At 40.6% G+C, this 17759-nt stretch overlaps 1 long non-coding RNA gene across 1 annotated transcript; it reads left to right on the top strand.

Moving 5' to 3' along the window:
- Nucleotides 1-91: 91 nt before the first annotated feature.
- Nucleotides 92-16113, top strand: LOC126418553 (uncharacterized). Its single transcript, XR_007575863.1, has 3 exons — nt 92-200; nt 2350-2422; nt 15755-16113. It is a non-coding gene; the product is annotated as an uncharacterized LOC126418553 (long non-coding RNA).
- The last annotated feature ends 1646 nt before the right edge of the window (nt 16114-17759 follow it).

Raw genomic sequence — 17759 nt, 5'->3', positions numbered from 1 at the left:
TCACGGACTTGCCGTTAGGTAGCGCCACCGTTCAGGCGCTTCAGGGACAGAGAGGAAGCAACAGCCTCGTTCCGAAAACGACCGAGGGTAGCCGTACTGTTACGAAGCAGTCGCTTGGCGCTGATGGGGATTTGATTTGATTTGATTTATTTCGTGTTCCATAGGTCCAACTGTGTTGGATACACATGGACGTGGAACGAGTCAGTTTTTTACAAATACAATCTGATAATCTTATAGCATATACAGAAATTTGAGTACATAATTATATAAAAATTTATACAATAAATTCTTTGGGTTCTATCTCACCGTCTATGGCCGTCCCATCGCCCTCACTCCCACCCTTACGTACCTTGGCGTCACCCTCGACCGTCGCCTCTCCTGGACTCCCCATCTCCAGACAATCCAAGCCAAGGCACGTTCCCGCCTCCGTCTCCTCAAGCTCCTTTCCGGCCGTACGTGGGGTCTGGACCCCTCCACCATCCTCCACACCTATAAATCCCTCATCCGCCCTATCCTTTGTTATGCCCATCCAGCATGGATCTCCGCTCCCCCTACCTTTTATAAATCCCTCCAAATCCTTGAACGCCATGCTCTCCGCCTCGCCTATCGCATCCGTCTCCCCTCCCCCACGTGGATCCTGTATGATCTCATCCCCTTCCCCCACCTCCTCCTTTTCCTTGAGAGGATACGGATCCTGTACACCTCCCGTAAACTCGACCCTCCTCACCCGCTCGTCTCCCCGCTCCTCTCCCACCCCCGCTCGCTGCCGCGCCTGTATTCCCATGTCCCACCCGGTCTCCATCTCTCCACCCTCCTTACCCTCTCCCAAGGTGGCTTCCGCCAGCTCCCTCTCCCTGATGATGTCCTCGTCCCCTCCATCTACCCCTCCTATCAACTTTGACCCTGCCCCGCCCCCCTCTCCCGGTGTCCTTTCCTTTCGGCGCCCTCCATCCCTTCTCTTCCCTTCCCTTCTCTTCCCTTTTCCCCTGTCCCCTCCCTCCACCCCTCTTCCCCCGGGCTTCCTTCCCCCTTCCTCCCTCCCCCCCTTTCTCCCCTGCCCATGGCATCTCTGCTCTCCCATCTCGCTCTCCCACTCCCCTTCCTCCTCCTCCTCCTCTATTGGCAGGTCCCCGGACTCGCACACGCTCAGTGGACTTTCGCGCGCCGGAGATCACCGCCGTCAGTGTATCGTGTGTGCTGTCATGTTTAGTGTTCAGTGTTTCACCGTCATACTCCATCGTTCACCAGTGCCGTCGTCTTCTTCAGTGCTTGTGCTTCGTGTCACCCGTTCGTCGTGTGGATTGCCATCGAGTGTGAACGGCTTCTTGTGTTTTTATGTTCATGTGTCTACTGTTTTTTCCCGCCGATTTTTTACGTGATGTCTCTTCTCTGTTTATCTCATTGTACTCTCTTCGGCTGAAGAGCGGCGTATTGTGCTGCTGCCAGCCTACCTGATTGTTCAGGTGTCAAAATAACAATAAAGTAAAAAAAAAAAAAAAAAAAAATTCTTTGGGCAGCAATACAGAAAAAGAAAATACATTATTTTCTTAGAACCAATAAAACACTACAGAAAACAGATACAGAGCACACACAGATACAGAGCTCAGGTTAAATAACATTCTTAGTGGCATTATGTCAACTTGTATTATATAATATTAAAATATTACAATTGATTTAGTTAAAAATTCATCTAGACTGTAGAAAGCTTTTTCTAGCAGAAATATTTTTAGTGCTTTCTTAAACTTACTCTTGTTATGAATCTATGTCTTTATTTCAGGAGGAAGAGCATTGAAGAGTTTTGCTCCAGTGTAGTGGACACCCTTTTGTGCCAAGCTCAAATTTCTGAGCTCACTGTGTATGTCATTCTTCCTCCATGTGTTAAACTCATGATAATTACTGTTTGATTGAAATATCTCCATATTTTTACAAACAAAACACACGAGAGAAAAAATATATTGGCACATAGTTGTGTATTTTTTAAGTTTACGAAAACTATTTCTACACGAGTCTCTTGGGAGCAACCCTCATATAATTCATAAAACTCGCTTCTGTGCAATGAACACTTTCCTTGCTAATGGCTGATTGCTCCAAAAAATAATTCCGTACTCAATGAGAGAATGAAAATAGCCATAGTATGCCGCTTTTGCAGTGTTAGGTTCAACACATGTAGTGACAACCTGTAAAGCATAGGTAGCAGAGCTAAGCCTCTTACAGAGCTCAATAATATGTGAAGACCAGTTCATTTTCTTGTCAATTTGCACTCCAAGAAATTTTGTTGTTTCCGTTCTTACTATTGGTTGATTACAACATGTCACACTTACCTCTCTCTCTTTTTCTGTTTTTGCACAGAATTGAATAAAGCTGGTCTTACTGGAATTTAATGAGAGACCATTCACCTTGAACCAATTAACCACATCTGAGGGTAAGTGATTAATGAGTTCCTCAAAACTGTTGTTGTGGTGTCATCAGCAAATAATGTAAATTTACACGGCAGGCTTATACATGATGCTAGGCGCGCTGTTTGTTCTTGTGTTGTAAACGTAGTGTTGTTGTTAAGTCGTGTACACCTTCCACCATGAGGAAACTAAGCAGTTTGAGTGTTCAGAGTGCTGCAGGTGTATGCCCACAACAAAATTTTCTGGCCACGGAAGCTGAATGTGGTGTTGCCTCTTCTAACCAATAAAACTAACGCCTTCCACTGTCATTCCTGCAACAAAAACTTCAGAGAGAGGCTGCCTTTGTAATCAGGAAGTGCTCACAGATATGGCCTGCTTAAAAATTTATAACTGGTACATGGAAAGCAGCTAAAGAGCGAAGAACTGAATTTTTTATCTTTCGACGACTTTCAGAGCTGGAAACACGTTCATTGTATGTCAAGTACGGTGGGTCTAAAGTTGCTGCTGACAGTTCCTTAAGACATTATTGTTTCAGGCCATCATTGAGGCCACTTTACCACTAAAGGTATAGGTGCCAGGCACTTGAATCTCCGAGGTAACAATAAAATCTCCTGATTTTACACCGCGCGGATGAAAGTGCATCAAGCTGACGATGGGACAGACCTAGTGAAATTTAACGTGACTGATGTTGTACTCAGAGAAATGATTATACTCGCTTACCAGAAAGGACGACAGTATATCTGCAGATATAACAAATAAAATTCTGTTTAAAGTAATTCCGGACAAAATTCGGGACTCAGTGTACTGGTTCGAAATCTTAAAGAATGCATATATTAAGAAACTAGAATTTGTACAACACTGAACAGCGTTAGAACTGGTGCTCCATCTCTGTCAGACACTAGGATGGTGGGACCAGTTTTGAGGCATGGGTACATGAAGCAGACTCGATTGACAGACCATGTGTCTTATTTTACAAACCACAAGACATGGTAAATTAACTACATCCACAGTTAAAAATTTTAGATGTTATGTTGGTAATAATGAACACTATGCAAGGTGAACTACTAAATAAGTATTGAAATCACTGTGTATTGTAATTTTAGTGGTCCCTTAGATCATACATTGTGCTGAAAGTAGCTGCATCATGATATCTGACAAGTTACAGTGGGTAGATGATAGAGAGTCTCATGTTGGTTACATTTGAAATGTACCACACTTTGCTTCGCATAATAAGTATTAATCTAAAAGAAAATGTACACTAAAGGGTTCAGAAAATACATAATTAACAGATATTAAATAAATTATGTAAATGTATATTCCTTCACATAGTGGGTATTAATCTGAGAGAAGACACATACTAAAGAATTCATAAAAGAAATAACTAATAGCCATTTAAACAATGGGAACTCCAGGTTACAATATTGACAACATAAGGAAAAGATAGACTGCTATTTACTTTAAAGTAAGTCTGAACTGCCGTAGATGGCAGTCGTGTGTGTGTGTGTGTGTGTGTGTGTGTGTGTGTGTGTGTGTGTGTGTGTGATCCGTGCTTGCTTGTCTGAATGATTGTGTGTTTGTGTTTCGTTATCTGACAAAGGCTTGGCTGAAGGCTAATGTGTAAGTGTCTTTTAGTTGTACCTGTCTGTAACATAACGTGTCATCTTTATGGTAAGTAACAATCTATCATTTCCTTTTATTATTAATAGATATTTTAAAAAAGAACACACACACATACCACATACACACAAGCAGCTGAGGAATATTCAGACTGTGGAGACAGAGCATTATCACATTATTCATGTAGGCTACAGAATCCAGTATTTACAACCATGAAATTTACAATCTGTTGTTTATTTATACACACTCTCATATATATATATATATATAAGTGGACAAACTGAGTTAGACATATATGCCTCATGTTGTTCAGATATAGTGCTGCTTAATTGTGCCATCCTGTATTTTGTAAAATCAGTGCGTTATTAGGAATGATCTTGGATTTATTCTATAATCCTTTAGCTCCATTTCTGTTGGAAGATGATATACATTTTTTCCCATATATTTAACGCCTTTACTGTACCATTTTGTTTCACAGGGAATCAACCTTAGTGAGTTTTTTGACCTTGTGTCATGGTAGTACCAATCTGAGTTCCTGTCCTGTTTATTGATGTTTTTTTTTTGTAAGATCTGTAGTCTAGTATATACTGGCACGGAAGGGATATATATTCAGATTCTTAAACAACAGTTTACATGTTTTTTTCTTCTTCTTCTGAGACAAAAGTAGATTGATGTCAGGGTACCAGTATTTAGTATATTTCTTATTGATCTAATCATAAAACAGACTTTACTCATTTTCATACTGGATATGTCACTGTTGCATTTTCATATGAGTGTGTCAGTGATGGAGACTTCTAAACTAGAAATTTTGTTTCACTGACAGACTCTAGATGATTATCATTCAGTGATGTAGGTGGTGGTGGTGTTGGGGGCAGGGGGGGGGGGGACACCAATGGAGTTTTTTTGAGCAATATGAAAGGTTGGGCCAGTTGTCTTATTTACATTAAGTAACAGTCATTGGATTTAAGCCATGAGTTTAGTTGGGCTGTGCTTCTGTTCGTTGTAATCTGGACTGGTTCTTTTGTGTCAGATATGAGAATTGTGATGTCATCAGCACAAAGAAGGATTCTGTTTTGTGTAAGTGGAAGCAAAGGTCATTTACTTAAAGTGTGAACAATAAGAATGATCCTAGTAGAATCTATGTTTTATGGTATGTATAGATGAAAGTACAGTGCTGACTGTTCTTCAATGCTTGGTCTCATTATTTGAGCATACTGTTCTCAGTTTTTGAGATAACTTTTAAACCAGTCATAGCTAGTTCCTCTTATTTCATTACAATAAATCTTTTGCAGCAAGATAGTGTCTTCGTGCATGTCAAAGGCCTTTAAGAGATCAGGAAAGATACCTATGGCTGGTGACTTCTTGTCAACAAGACTTAGAGTAAAATCTAGGAATTCCTGTGTTGCATCATGGTAAAGCAGCTATAGTTTTCTTTCTGTGGAAACCAAACCGTGCTGGGGACAAAATTTTCCTGTTCCTCTGTAATGTATTTAGTCTAATGGCCATTGTGTAATAAAATATTTTGCTAAATACTGAGGGTCTTGCAATTGACTTGTAGTTGCTAGGATCTTGCTTACTTCTTTTTTTGTGTGTTGGTATGACTTTGCAGTTTTGAGTTCATTTGGAAATGTGCTGTTCAGGAACGAGGAGTTTATAATATGGGACAGCGGTTTATTAATAAGTTTGCTCCACGTATGTAGGAATAATCGTGGGATTGTATTGTTTCTATGAAGTAGAAGTTGAATTCATCAGCTATTTGTTATTGGAAACTAATATTTCATTTCCTTTTAGGTTAATATTACTTGACAACTGTTTGTAGCCAGCAGTGATTGAATTAATAAATTTCCACATTCATTTACTTTTGTCTTATGTTGATTTGAGAGGGTTATAATTTTGCAACATTTTGGCTGCACCAACTACATTCCTAAAGATATTTTTATTTGTAGTGAAGTAGGCCTTCTTCATAATTTCTTCACTGTTGTGCTGAGGAAGAAAAGCTCCTTCTTTATTTTAGCTGCTGGTACTAAAGGGTGATCTGTTTGAGATGTCAGAAAAGTAAAACACTGTGCACAAGAAATTATGCCAATTTTTTTGTTTGTTTACAGTACATACATACATGTATACAAGAAACAGCAAAGTTATTGCTTGTTAACAGTACATATATGTTTAAGATAGTCTGGAGTTTGTGTCTGAAGTTAGTATCAGAGCACATTAGCATTCAACATGCAGCACATATAATGCTCATGTCTACATTGCGCCAAGTGGCAAGCAGTATTTCTGGAGTGATTTGCTGAAAGGCCACTGTAATCTGCCTCATAGATCAATCAGATTCTGTGGTCTTTGTGCACACACTGCTGACTTGATGTATCCCCCCCCCCCCCTCCCCACCCAAAGGAAAAAAAAAAGCTGTAGGCATTAGGTCAGGCCACACCAGTGATCACTGAACATATGGCTACGAGAGCCCAGTGCAGTGCAGCACTGTCCTCTTGATAGTTAATGGTTTCCATTATTCCACCTTGCTGTAATTTAGAGACCACATACTACCCAATCATTTCAAGGTACTTGGCAACACAAACAATCTCCTCCATCCAGAATGAGATTTTCACTCTGCAGCGGAGTCCACAGGGCAGGTGCACTTGGTAAAGCTATAAGCTACAAGCACACTGAGTGACCCAAGGCATTACTGAACAGTGAAACATTGATAAGTGTTGAATCAAATGCACTCAGCACACATAATGCTTCTAACAGCTTTAATTTCAAGCTCCCTTGCACTCCTGTACCTTTCCACCAGGTATTTTTAACATTTTAGCCAGGTCATGTCTCCCTCTCACAGCAGTAAGCTGGCTAAATCCCTTATAAAGAACCATGTCACCCAGTCCCAGGGAAAACACAAGCTTGGGACAGCCATACAGCCATAACTTAAAGCCTCATGGGCATTTGGCACACCATGAACTTACAGACAAGGGTACAAAACTTCGTTAACTATCAAGGAATGACAATGAATACAGATATGCTAAGAGTTGCTCATGTGAGCTTTATTGGATTTGGACTAGGTGGATCCTAAAGAACATATGCTGCTCCTGAAGAGGAGCTGTGTAAAACGTCAAAAACTGTGTCACTCAGCTGGAATCATCACAGGAAGACACTGTCCACTCTCCACAACAACATTCTTTCTGCATCAGTGACACACCCACAGGTTAGTGACAATGCACTCAGTGACAGAGTCTTCCCATGTGTTTGTGTTTAGTGCTTCCCATACCCATCACAGCATTAACGGAGATTGAGTGTACAGGATAGAAACTACAGAGTGGCCTCCTGTCTTTTACAGGGTACCACAACAATCCCCTGCTGAGTTACAGCTAACAAAACTGCCCTAGATGAATTGTTAACAAGCGGCATCATACATCCTCCAAACAGTGCATTGGCTTCCCCGATCCATTTGGTTTGGAAAAATATGGTACATTTTGTTTGGAGATTAGAGAGGCTTCAATGCTTGAACCATTCACATCCAGTATCTTTTGTTGAACACACAGGACTTCTCTCCTTTGTTATTGGGTGCTTTCTTCAGTATTATAGGCTGTCAAAAGGCTTACTTGACCAGTTGCTCATCCTCTTGGCCAAAATGAAATTTTAAAGATGACTATAATTACCCCCATCGGGTTGTTCGACTTTTTGTACTTGCAGTTTGGGCTGAAAAACTCAGTACAGACTTGGCAGCACTTCAATGATTCCATTTCTGCATCTACTGCTTCTCCTCAACTGTGGATGTTGCTGAACACTGACTGCAGGGTGCCATATGAAAGGCACAATGCTGGGCTCTCACCAGTGGCTTCTGGTTTTCCACTACCAAGACATGTGCCATGCACTTCTGTCACTGTTGTACTGACCATCTCCAGCCAGAAATCTACCTCAAGGACCAAATGCTCAATGTGATGGAGCCTTATCTTTTTCTCGGATTTGTCTTCGATGCCTGGTTGATGTGCTTCCTCATCTTCGCCAACTTAAACAGATGTGCTGGTCACACCTTAATACTGTTTACTGTCTCAGTAATGCCAGGTGGGGTGCAAACCACTATACACTTTTGTGGCTCTACAAAGCTCTAATCCTGCTGCATTATGGGAGCCTTGTGTAGGGCTCCTTATTGCCTGCAGAATTGTGGATGCTGGACCGTGCACACCATTGTCGGGTCTGATTTGTGACAGGTGTCTTTCAGACCAGCACTGTGAGTGGCCTGCTTGTGAAGGCTGGCATCCCTGCCCAACTGGTCAGGTGCCAACGGCTGCTCAACTATGCAATAAACGTTCGCTGCTCCCTCGAGCATCCGATCTACTGTGTCCTTTTTCCTCATAGAGAGATCTGCCTCCCACAACAGAGGCCTAGGTCTGGAGTCGCAATCACAGTTTTCACAAAGAGCCTCTTCTCTGAACTCCATCATTTTCCCACTGTCTCTTGTTGTCATGGAGAAATTGCAGGTGCCCCCATGCTGTGTACCCCGTTGTTGGATCCGCATTGATGTTTTCTTCGGATTGAAAGACTCATTAGACACTTTGGTTTCTTGCTGCTTGTTGCTGGATGTCCTTGACACATTCCACAGACATGGTATACACTGACGGCTCTATGGTCGACAGATGAACCAGTTTTGTCTATACACATGCAAGATATAGTGAAATATGTTTGCTGCCAAATAGAAGGAGTGTATTCACTGCAGAGTTGTTGGCCATTGCTTGAGCCCTCAGCCACCATCATTCTTGCACTGGCAAGTTATTTTTAGTTGGCAGTAACTCCTTGAGTCATCTTAAGGCTGATGAGCAGTACTACCCTTGACACTCATTGGTTGTGACTATCCAGGATCTCCTGTGTGACCTTCACCTGGGCAATCGGTCCTCTTTGTATGGACCCCTGGTCACATTGGGATCCCAGTGAAAAACCATGTTGATCATTTGGCCAAGTTTGCTACCAGGATACCAACTTTGGAGATGGGGTACTGGAAAAAGACCTTTGGTCAACTCTATGCCGACAATCGTTAGAGGCTTGAAATGTGGATTGGTGTGTCCTGCTTTCTTTGAATAAACTGTGAACCATAAAGGACACCACAACTGTGCAGCAGGCTTCCCTTCATGCTTCCCAGAGGGAATCTACTGTCCTCTGTCAGCTTTGCATTGGCCACACTTGGCTGACCCACAGTGACATCTGCTGACATGAAGATCCACCCCACTGTTGGTGTGACGCCTGCCTCATGGACTTATCCAGTTTGGCCACCTTATGGCAAAACCTTAAATTTGTTGATACGCTTCCTCTGGTGCTAGTGGACAGGGCCAAAGCAGCTGATTTGGTTTTACGTTTTACCTGTGAAAGTGGTTTTTACTCATGTCTGTGACAGAGCACAATAGATTGAGTGATTGGAAGGGTGGACCATTGCCTTCTCTGATCAGAGGGGCCCCACAGCTGCCTGGCTCGGTGGTCTGACCTGGCTCCTGTCCTTTCCACCCTTTTCTTCTTATCCTTCTACATATGTCACTGGTTGCCTGACAGACTCACCATCCTTATTCTCTTTCCTGAGTCTTTATCTGGTCCTTGTAGCTAGTTTTCTTCTAATGATGGACCATGTGGAAGCACTGGTTGGAAGCAGAGGTTATGTCTCTGGTCACATACTGTGTCCTGGAAGTCTCCAGCTGCTTTGAGGGTAGGGATAGGGAAACTCTCCCACCTTCAATCCTTTACCTTTCTGTCACTTCTGCTTGCTTCTGTCTCTTGGCTTTCTAGATTCTCAGATACAATTGAGTCTACTGGGATTTGTCTCTTGTGTACTGTCTCTCTGGGGCCTATTCCTGGCTTGACACACAAATGATTAAGGATCGATGGCATTGTGGTTTGGACCCTATAACCCCATCAATCCATCCATTATATGAGGCTGCAGTATTCTCTTTTGTGCATTTACAGCTGCATTTATCATTTCGTCACCCCTCCTCAATCTGCCCAAATACTGCTAACAGTTGTGACACCTGCTCACTGATAGTCACAAATGAAGCTATCCCCATGAATCCCATATCCATTACTTTTACATATGTTTTCATGAAATGCTCTAGTCTTTCCAATGATAATTTAAGAACCTGGTCATTTGAATCTAGCGTGTAGGCAGTTCAGCTTATTCCTGATATTGTGGCCCTTACAACTTCCACTTGTTTCCTAGGGAGCCTCAGTAACCTTCCTGGATTTCTTTCCATTTTATCTGTGCTCTCTTTGTAATACACTGCACCAGCTTCATCCAATCTACTGAAGTGTATTTTACTCACTTGGTCTATGAACTGAAGGCAACTCTTCTTCTTTGGGCCTCATGCTTTGTCAGCTGCTGTACCAGTTGCTGCAATTTTTTCTGTTGTGTGTGTGACTTGTTGGTCCAATAGTCAACACCTTGCTAACCCTACATTTAGTTGCCCAATTGCTGATGATACAAGTATAGTAATAACATCCAAAAACCAAGAACTAAGTGATGTAATTGTAAATGATGTTTTTCACAAAACTGTTAAGTGGTTCTCAGCAAACAGACTCTCTTAAATTTTGATAAAACACAGTATATACAGTTCCGTACAGTAAATGGCACAACTCCAGTAATAAATATAGACTCTGAACAGAAGTCTGTAGCTAAGGTAGAATTTTCAAAATTTTTAGGTGTGTCCATTGATGAGAGGCTAAACTAGAAGCAACAAAACGATGGTCTGCTGAAACATCTGAGTTCAGCTACATATGCTATTAGGGTTATTGCAAATTTTGGTGATAAGAATCTCAGTAAATTAGCTTACTATGCCTACTTTCATTCACTGCTTTTGTATGGCATCATATTCTGGGGTAATCCATCGTTGAGTAGAAAAGTATTCATTGCTCAAAAACGTGTAATCAGAATAATTGCTGGAGCCCACCCACGGTCATCCTGCAGGCATCTAGTTAAGGATCTAGGGATCCTCACAGCAACCTCACAGTATATATATTCACTTATGAAATTTGTTGTTAATAATCCAACCCAGTTCAAAAGTAATAGCAGTGTGTGTAGCTATAACACCAGGAGAAAGGATGATCTTCACTATGCAGGGTTAAATCTGACTTTGGCACAGAAAGGGGTAAATTGTGCTGCTACAAAAGTCTTGGGTCACCTACCAAACAGCATCAAAAGCCTTACAGTTAGCCAACCAACATTTAAAAATAAATTGAAAGAATTTCTAGATGACAACTCCTTCTGCTCATTGGCTGAATTTTTAGATGTAAATTATGGGAAAAAAACCCAACTTAAACGTTAGTGTCATGCAATATTTTGTGTAATGTAATATCTTGGACAGACATCTTTTATTAACCTGACACGTTCCACATCATTACGAAGTGTCGTATTCATGATCTATGGAACAAGTATTAATCTAATCTAATCTCTCTACATTGTTGCACGGCTGCCTTGCCATATCTTCCTGATTTTTGAAATTGCTGTGTTATGGCGTTGACATTAATGTAAGTGACAATTCTCCATGTCATACTGTAAATTTATACATGTTCTAAATTGTTGTAATATAATCCTGAAGACATTGGGAACATTATTAAGGATGGGCAGTTACTCAGACCATAGATTGAGAGAGACCTTCTTGGATGATTCCATTGTACATGGAGCACATTATAAAAAAATCTTTTAAAGGGTCTGCTGGAAAAGAAAGAAAAGGGTCCAGAGTATTTTAACAGAGGATAAGTCCAGAATATTCTAACGTTTCTGACTTAAAGTGTGAGTGAGAATCTGGGTTATTTCGGTTTATTCCTCCAAACCACCTTCCACTTCTTTACGAGGTGACTTACTTGGAATTTGCAGCCACTCTTCTTTACTGGGTAGCCAGCTGCTGGAAACCCTCTTGACTTCTTCTCCATCAAATAGCAGGCACAGGAATTTTTAGACTCTTTCTACTTATGAAATAAATTGACATACAAACTTTGCTTTCCGTCAATTAACGATGTATTTGACTTTCATACACAATTAAACTCTCACTTTCAACATAAATATATAACTTCTGGTAAGTCCCTCATACAGTCAAACGTCAGAAACAAATTAAATTACAGTTAAAAGAAAGTTGACTTTGATACCATAACTTTTCTTAACGTAAATCAGCCTATAGCAAGGTTACATCAAAAGTTTTTTAAGATATCTTTTTCAACTGTCTTTGTTTTAATAACAATAGTCAATGACCCAATAAGCACAGAGCTGCATATAAACTCCACGGTTCTTCCTTACACACTCACTAAAACATATACGGATTTTCCGACAGGTATTTGTCAGTGCCGTTCGTCCGCTGCATCTACTTCCTTCCCGTGACTAATTTTAAACCTGCACACACAAACATGTGATGTGCAGCAAGTAGGATTCTACCATCCCATGCTCATATCCAGAATATTGTGTGTTTGAGATGGTAGAAGGCTGAGTGGTTCTAGAATTTACACAGAAATTCTTGAATCACTTCAATATGAGGATATGTTGGTGAGGAAGTTCCCATCTTCAGAGTTTAGGGAAACTACATGGAGGTGACAAAAGTCATGAAATACCTCGTAATATCACATCAGACCCCCTTTTGGTGGTGTAGTGCAGCAACTCAATGTAGCATGGACTCAAAAAGATGTTTGAAGTCCCCTGGAGAAATACTGAGCAATGCTGCCCCTGCAGCCATCCATAATTGCGAAAGTGTTGCCGGTGCAGGGTTTTGTACACGAACTGGCCTCTCAATTATGCCCATAAATGTTAATGGGATTCTTGTTGGGTGATCTTGGTGCCCAGATCATTAACTCAAATTGTCCAGAATGTTCTTCAAACTAGTCACGAACAACTGTGGCCTATTAACATGGCGCATTGTCATCTATAAAAATTTGTTCATTGTTTGGGAACATGAAATCCATAAATGCCTGCAAATAGTCTCCAAGTAACTGAGCATAACCATTTTCAGTCAATGGTCCATTCAATTGGACCAGAGGATCCAGTTCATTCCATGTAAGCACAGCCCACACCATTATGGAGCCAACACTAGCTTACACTTTTGCCTTATTGACAACTTGGATCCATCACTTTGTGTGGTCTGCACCATTCTCAAACCCTACCATCAGCTCTTACCAACTGAAATTATGACTTACCTGACCAGGTCTCAGTTTTTAAGCCTAGGGTCCAACCAGTATGGTTACAAGCCCAGGAGAAGCACTGCAAGTCATATTTTGCTCTTTGCAAAGGCACTTGCATCAGTCATCTGGTGCCATAGTCAAATTTAACTGTACTGCCCTAACAAACACGTTCCTCATATTTTGCATATGGATATATACAATTACTTCACGAAGTGTTGCTTGTCTCTTAGCTCTGACTACTTTATGCAAATGCTGCTGTTCTTGCTTGTTAAGTGGAGGCTGTATAGTCTGTGGTGAGAGGTAATGCCTGAAATTTGGTATTCTTGGCACACTCTGGATGCTATGGATCTCTGAATATTGAACTCCCTAACAGTTTCCAAAATGGAATGTCCCATTCATGTAGCTCCAACTACCATTCCATGTTTGAAGTCTGTTAATTTCTGTGGTGCGACCATAATCATTTCGGAAACCTTTTCACGTAAATCGTCTGAGCCCAAATGACAGCTCCACCAATGCACTGCTCTTTTATACCTAATGTATGTGATGTGACTTTTGTCACCTCATTATATAGTGTGGGGCATTAAAATTAAAACACTAGGAAGGATAGCAAAAAGTCAATTTACTTATTGTGCCTATAAAATAGAGTAGGAAAAAACCAGATTATGTTTATGGCAAGCTTGAATAATCATTTACTGAGAAAACAATATTCAAGATGTAAGGAAAATTTATAGAAAAAAATTATATATTTTTGAATGTATTTTTAGAATGAAAATTTTGACCAAATAAATGCAAAATGCTGAAGTATATGCCAATTATGATGAAAGAAACAACTGGAAATCTGTAGGACAATCAGTATTCTTAAAAGTGAAGGACAAAAATGGATTTCCAAACTATTACAGAAAATATGAAAAAGAATGAAATTTAAAATAAATGTTCTCAAACAATATACAGATCTCAAAGGCTCCTGTCATAAACAGCAGATTTACAATTTTTGGAAAAGCATAATTGAAAAATAAATGGAATTAGAAATTTTGTTAATCAGAATATGTATTGTAATCTACTACTGAACAGAAGTCACTGTGGCACAGACTTACTACACAAATCAAAAAAAGTTTTGCATCACCCCGGTTCCCAGAACTCCCGAAGACAGACGTTGACTGTGGATATTGTATCACAGACACAGTCCCTTTGACTGTTCAGTGATGTCACTAAACCCATCCAATGATGTAAACAACCATGCACGAGCAGTGCCTATTAGACGGAGGGGGTCCGACAGCTGATCAGTTCCAGTCATTCCACCAGGAAGGAGGTACATGGCTCATGTTGTCTGTGTTCAACCGTCCCTAGACGGTCAATATCACATTGTTACTTTGTGCCAGGAAGGGCTCTCAACAAGGGAAGTGTCCAGGCATCTTGGAGTGAACCAAAGCAATGTTGTTCGGACATGGAGGAGATACAGACCGACAGGAACTGTCGATGACATGCTTCGCTCAGGCTGCCAAAGGGCTACTACTGCAGAGGGTGAGCGCTACCTATGGATTATGGCTTGGAGGAACCCTAACAGCAAGGCCATCATGTTGAATAATGCTTTTAGTGCAGCCACAGGACATCATGTTATGACTCAAACTGTTTGCAATAGGCTGCAAGTTGGGCAACTTCACTTCTGACATCCATGGCGAGGCCCATCTTTTCGACCATAACACCGTGCAGCGTGGTACAGATGATCCCAGCAACATGCCGAATGGCCGTTCAGGATTGGCATCACAGTCCCTTCACCAATGAGTGTCGCATATGCCTTCAACCAGACAATTGTAGGAGATGTGTTTGGAGGCAACCTGGTCAGGCTGAATGCCTTAGACACACTGTCCAGCGAGTGCAGCAAGGTGGAGGTTCCCTGCTGTTTTGGGGTGGCATTATGTGGGGCCGACGTACGCCACTGGTGGTCGTGGAAGATGCCGTAGAAGCTGTACAATACGTGAATGCCATCCTCCAGCCGATAGTGCAACCATATTGGCAGCATATTGGTGAGGCATTAGTCTTCATGGAGGACAATTTGCACCCCCATTGTGCATATCTTGTGAATGATGTCCTGCAGGATACTGTTATCGCTTGACTAGAGTGTCCATCATATTCTCCAGACGTGAACCCTATCGAACATGCCTGGGATGGATTGAAGGGGGCTGCTTATGGATGACTTTACCCACCAACCACTCTGAGGGATCTACACTGAATCGTCGTTGAGGAGTGGGACAATCTGGACCAACAGCACCTTGATGAACTTTTGGATATTGTTCCACGACACATACATGCATGCATAAATGCAAGAGGATGTGCTACTCGATATCAGAGGTACCACCACCTCTGAAGGTCTCGCTGTATAGTGGTACAACATGCAGCGTGTTTGTTTCACGAGCAATAAAAACGGCGGAAATGATGTGTATGTTGATCACTATTTCAATTTTCTGTACAGGTTCTGGAACTCTTGAAACTGTTGGTGATGCAAAACATTGATTGATCTGTGTATAAACTGCAGCAATGGTGCAAAACCTCAGTCCTGTGTTATATATAAACAAACTGCTAATACACCACTTTTACTGTTGCTTTCGCAGGAAGAACTACTGTAACTTGAGATGTAAGTGGCAAAATGTAAATACCGCCCAAGGTTTAGGCCTGAGCACTGTTTGCAGTTGCTGCCTGCTGCCTGCAAGGCAGTACAAGGAGCATTCTACGATTGTAAGACGTGAGACTGGCATTGCCAGTAAACTAATCCTGCTTCTCTATTCGAGCAGCTCCTCATTTGGCCTCTCTAAGGGGGTACCAGAAACTGAACCTGGGTTCTTGTGCACCATAGGCAGCAGTGATGCTAACCATTCGGCTGCAGAAGCAATTGAGATGTAAATGATTATCTGATGCAATAGGAAATTACTTAATTGTTCAATTTTGACATACTATGAACTGTACAATACTCACAAACATGTAGTACTGAATATTTCTTTCACATTTTACGTTGCAAAGTATATTATTGATTCTGTGCATGTATGCAGTAACCAATAAAATACCGAACTAATGTGAATATTACTAGCTTGATTTAATGTAAATTTAAGAAATTCAACCATCAAAAAAGCCTTGTTAATAATGTATGAACCATTGTTAAGCAGCGTAATTTTTATGTGTTCTTATGTAAAAGAATGGACGTTAATTACTGAAGCAAATGTATTAGTACATAAAGCAAATAAATGAATGTCATACAAATTTGGTTAAATGTTGACAGTCAACAGCAACAGAGAAATAAATTCCAATTTTTGAACTGAAAACAATGTATTATACTAAGAAAGTATCTATGTTTTGAACTTAATGTGTCATTGAAAAATGTGAGAAAGTAAAAAAAATATTGCCCCATAAAATAGTTTGTGCAGTCACTTCAAGGCCTAGAACAACTGTTTTTAAAATTTAAAACAGTGTAAAAAGACTGTCATAACTGGTATTATACTGTAAATCCAGAGACTATGAGAGATGTTGTGTGGTGTCTGATTTGACAAGCAGACAGTATGTTTTTGTCTTATGCATTTGTGAATAAATCAAAGTTAAAAGTGTAAGGGTCAAGTTGATCTGCTGAAAATAGTTGGCTTATTTATCCTGCACAAAAGGCGAGTATTTAGAGTGTACAAATAAATCCCCATTCTTTAATGACTTGAACTACAACATATAAGACAGCTTAAAACACCTGATTACCTCTCAAATGAGTTGACGTGTTAAATATTTGATGTTAAGTGTATTAGCAAGAAAAAGTTTAGAATTATGCTTAAAATCTGTTAAGCTACTAAGTGCTCTCATTATGAAATACTGAATGAGTATATTCTGGGTAATTTGCACTCCATTTTAAGCAAAAGCAAGTTTTCCATACATCTCATTGTTTTTGATGTTATGTCTCCTGAACTATGTGTTGTGCAACAATATAATTTTGCAGGTGCATTCAGTGGTATTTGGAGATACTACCTGAAAACTGTCATTAATGGAGTCAGCACTAAAAAAGTAAAAAATTAAAATGTCATGATTGATACTGAAATTTTACTATGTGCCATTTCAAGGAGAAGCTAGTTTATTGTGCATCTAAATGTCTTTTGATGTCGTATCTTCTGAACTACATGTCATATAATGCTATAATTTTGCAGTTATGGTCAATGGTCTATGTGGATACTGTCTGAAAATTGTGTCGTGGGTAGAGGTGGTAGTAAAGAAATAATAAATAATACATCATGTCTGCTGCTGAAGCTTTACTACATGCACAGTGAAAAAAAAAACCTTTTTCTTTCATCATTTTGTACAAGGTGTCAGCGAGAAAAGGTGTTGTAAATGTTTCAAATTATGTGTTAAAATTGTAATGTTTTAAATTGTAAGACATTTCCAGGGGCAGATGTGGACTCTGTGGACTCTGACCACAATCTATTGGTTATGAACTGTAGATTGAAACTGAAGAAACTGCAAAAAGGCGGGAATTTAAGGAGATGGGACTTGGACAAACTGAAAGAACCAGAGGTTGTACAGAGTTTCAGGGAGAGCATAAGGGAACAATTGACAGGAATGGGGGAAAGAAATACAGTAGAAGAAGAATGG

The sequence above is a fragment of the Schistocerca serialis genome, chromosome 9 (assembly GCF_023864345.2).
Source record: "Schistocerca serialis cubense isolate TAMUIC-IGC-003099 chromosome 9, iqSchSeri2.2, whole genome shotgun sequence".
Lineage (NCBI taxonomy): Eukaryota > Metazoa > Arthropoda > Insecta > Orthoptera > Acrididae > Schistocerca > Schistocerca serialis.
This window is presented reverse-complemented; position numbering and strand designations above follow the sequence as displayed.